Raw genomic sequence first — 3981 nt, forward strand, 5'->3', positions numbered from 1 at the left:
TATTTGTAATGTGTGCCACATGGTATCCAATATAAGGGCTTCCCTGGTGGCTCAGACAGTAAAGAATCTGCTTGCAATGCAGGGGACAAGAGTTCGATCTCTGGGTTGCAAAGATCCCCTGGAGGAGGAAATAAACACCTACTCTAGTATTCTTGCTTGAAAAATTCCATGGACATAGAAGCTCGGTAGGCCACAGTCCAAAGGATTTCAAAGATTCAGACACAAGTGAGTGACGGAGCACACAGGCGTGCTAAGTTCTTCTCAGTTAAATTGGGGTGATATCAGGACTTGAGTTCAGGCAGTCTGACTCTGGAGTCTAAGATCATAATCAGTACCTCTACTGCATTGAAGTTATTGAGATAAACAAGCAGAGAAACACATGGACCTCCTGAGTGGCCCGGTTGGAACCCAAATCTGTTTCTTAAAAACTCCCACCAGTGGCAAAATCTTTATAGCTGACCTCACTGAGCCTTCTATTTTGATAATGAGAACAGTAAAGTAATTTAGCTGTGGTCAAAATTCCATTTCCTTTAGGACTGCTCTAGAAAAACAGATCGTCAAGAAACATGGTGAACTGCAAGGGTTTTGGTAACAAAACTGAGTTTGAAACCACTTACAAACCCTGAAATTTAAAGCTGGATAGTTAGTGTTCCTCAGTCCCAATTTCCTTTCTGGGAAAAGCGTCTTACTGCAATGCCTAACTGAGACAATGCACGTAAACTGCCTGGCAAAAGTAACGCCTGATCTTTATCTTTTATCCTGTTTCTAAGCTAGTGTAAAACTGTCTGTCCAGTGGTCTCTGGTCTACAGCCATGGTGTCCTGGTGTGCTGCAATCACTTGAGAAGTATATAATTACCTTGAAATAATAATGAAAAAGCCAACTCTTGTAAATAATAAATCCATTATTTTCTATAGATTCAATTACTGTAATTTAGGTGATCTCTGCCTTAATGCCACACTTGCTTGCATTTTCACATGGTTTCCCAAGGAAAGAGAGAGAAAAGGGCAAAATGAATCCGTGAGGAGGAAACTGTGTACCACCTAGGAATATGCAGGGAATTGTCAGATGTCAAGTGTAAGCTGGTGGAAAAAAAATTGAAGGTCACCAGGCATCTGATTCCCCACCTCGCTGTGCTGTGCTTAATCACTCAGGTGTGCCTGACTCTTTGCAACCCTAATGGACCATACCCTGCCAGGCTCTTTTGTCCATGGGAATTCTCCAGGCGAGAATACTGGGGTGTGTTGCCATGCCCTCCTCCAGGGTATCTTCCCAACCCAGGGATCAAACCCAGGTCTCCCACATTGCAGGCAGATTCTTTACCATCTGGGCCACCAGGGAAGCCCACCTTAGGAGTAAAGAATCTACCTGCGAGCTATGGCTACATGGTGGAGGCAAAGATTAATCTAGATTCAATATGCTAAGAATCGTTTATTTGTTGCTGTTTAGTTGCTAAGTCACGTTCAACTCTTTTGTGACTCTATAGACTGTAGACCACCAGACTCCTCTGTCCAGGGGATTTCCCAAGCAAGAATACTAGAGTGGGTAGCCATTTCCTTCTCCAGGGGATCTTCCCAACCCAGGGATCAAACTCAGATTTCCTACACTGCAGACAGATTCTTTACTGTCTGGGCCACCAGGGAAGTCCAATGCTATTGACAATAATAAAGTAAAAATCATTTAAAGACATAATAAAATTCATAGTAACTTCTTGTCACTCTTTATTTTTTAATCAGCAAAATACTCAAACACTATCATGTGGATGTTAATTTTAGGTATTGAAAAGGGTGCAATACACTCAAAAAGATTGAGAAGCCCCAACTCACTGATGAAAGTGTTTGCACGAGGTCTTCATGTTCAGCTGCTCAACAGCCCTTTCCTTGCTGTGGAGAAACATGCTGTTGGTCTTATCAGGAAAGGACGTGAGCGGAGACCACAGGCCAGGAGGTAGAAGAATCAGAACTCTGGGTGGATCTAGACTGGATTAAACTCCAAACAAAGGGACATGGAGTGGCACAATGGCCTTAGGCGATATTTTCTTATATTTGAGATATTTACATTGTTTTCAAGATCTATCCAAGTTCATGTTGGGGCTGAAAAGTTAAGTCTGTCTCTAGGGAAACTGCTAGACTAAGGGGTCAGAATTTTGGGGAAGCTGGGCTAAGAACTGAGCTTCGAGGGGGAGCTGGAAATGACACAAAGAAACAGTGACAAGGGCACTTTGGTGATGTTTGCACCTAGTAGGGGCAGTCTGAAGGCTACAGCCCAGTGCCCAGGGGATCCCTGGCAGCAAAGTCTAAACAGACACAGAGGACACCATTTACATAAGGAGTGGGCGCCTACAGAATTCCAGAGTGGCTCTCTATTTCAGAGACTAGTAGTGCTGGGTCTGCAGGAAGCAAGAGGTTATTCTCTCAGCTGGGCAGATCAAAGGCAGTCAGGAAAAAGGTATGATTTTCCCTCTCCCAACATCCTACATGAGTGGTCATACAGGCTCTGCATATTAGTTTTTAGTGATAGCAGTCTCTTCAGGGGTGAGGTGGGGTCACATTCCTCCTTGGGGGAAGTAGACCTGTTTTCTATTGAAGAGGGAATCCCCCTGGGGTATTTCGAACTGTCCCAAATGGCTATTTGGAAAGAGGCAGCATGTCGAATTGCATGGCAATTCATGCCACGACTTTGTGGCATTCCAAACTTCGGGCCAGTTATTTGTGCAGAATATTTCAATTGCATGTTTGAACCCAAATAAAATTGTTATACGGGGAGCAAGTGCGTATTTCCGTGTGAGAGAACGGAAGTAGAGACAGAGATACAGAGCCAGGAAAGGCAGGGAGACTGGAGAGGAGAGAACTTTCTTCTCAAGTGGTGAGAAATACAACATCCTTTCTAGAGGGAGAGACGGCAGCAGAGAAGTTTCCTTTCACTCCACACTTCATGAATTCTCTCAGACTTCCCTCTTTGTTGATTTCACTGACTGCTTTAGCTGCTAATCATCAACACCGCAAGTGTGCAGTGCCAGGCACCGCTCTAAGTGATCTCTAGATCATAGGACCTAATTGTTGCAGCAAAGCTGGTATCCCCCCATTTAAGGTGAGGAAATGGGGCTCAAACTCATTAAGTGACTTTCTCAAGGTCACAGGTTCGTAGGAGGCTGAGAAAAAGTCATGTGTTGACCGAACTGCAAGCCCTTGTTGTGAAGCCTTTATGCACTTCTTCTTCTGAGCTCCTCCTCCCCAAGTCTTACTTTCATTTACTGGAATTGCAGAAGCTAGAATTAGACTCTTAGAATTATTGTTCAAACCTTTCTCCCAAATTGTTTGTAATGGGATCGCAAATTTAACTTCCATCCTAATGCAAATGTGCAAAAGAATAAAGTCTGAAATTTTACTTTTGTCTGTAATTAACTTGGTCTTTTTCCTGAGCGTCCACTTAGTAGGAAAATAAATTAATGCACTGTCCAGTCTAATATAACCTTAGTCAATTTTAAAAGTTAAAAAGTTTAATAATGCCTTGAGGTAATGTTCTATCTCTCTTTAGGAAAAAAAAAAAGTGTGATATCTCATAAAACCTCTTTCTTTGGCCTTTGGCAATACAGGAAGGGGTGTGTGGTTTAGCACTGGGCATATGTATTCAGTTCAGTTCAGTCGCTCAGTCGTGTCCAACTCTGCGACCCCATGAATCACAGCATGCCAGGCCACCCTGTCTACCACAACTCCCGGAGTTCACTCAAACTCATGTCCATCGAGTCGGTGATGCCATCCAGCCATCTCATTCTCCGTCGTCCCCTTCTCCTCCCGCCCCCAATCCCTCCCAGCATCAGAGTCTTTTCCAGTGAGTCAACTCGTTGCATGAGGTGGTCAAAGTATTGGAGTTTCAGCTTTAGCATCAGTCCTTCCAATGAACACCCAGGATCGATCTCCTCTAGAATGGACTTAGTCAGGATAAATAATGCTAACTTCTATAACAAGCAACCCTCTGAATC

This window comes from Moschus berezovskii, chromosome 17 (assembly GCF_049115385.1).
Source record: "Moschus berezovskii isolate FMDL1 chromosome 17, NW_MosBer_1.0, whole genome shotgun sequence".
Lineage (NCBI taxonomy): Eukaryota > Metazoa > Chordata > Mammalia > Artiodactyla > Moschidae > Moschus > Moschus berezovskii.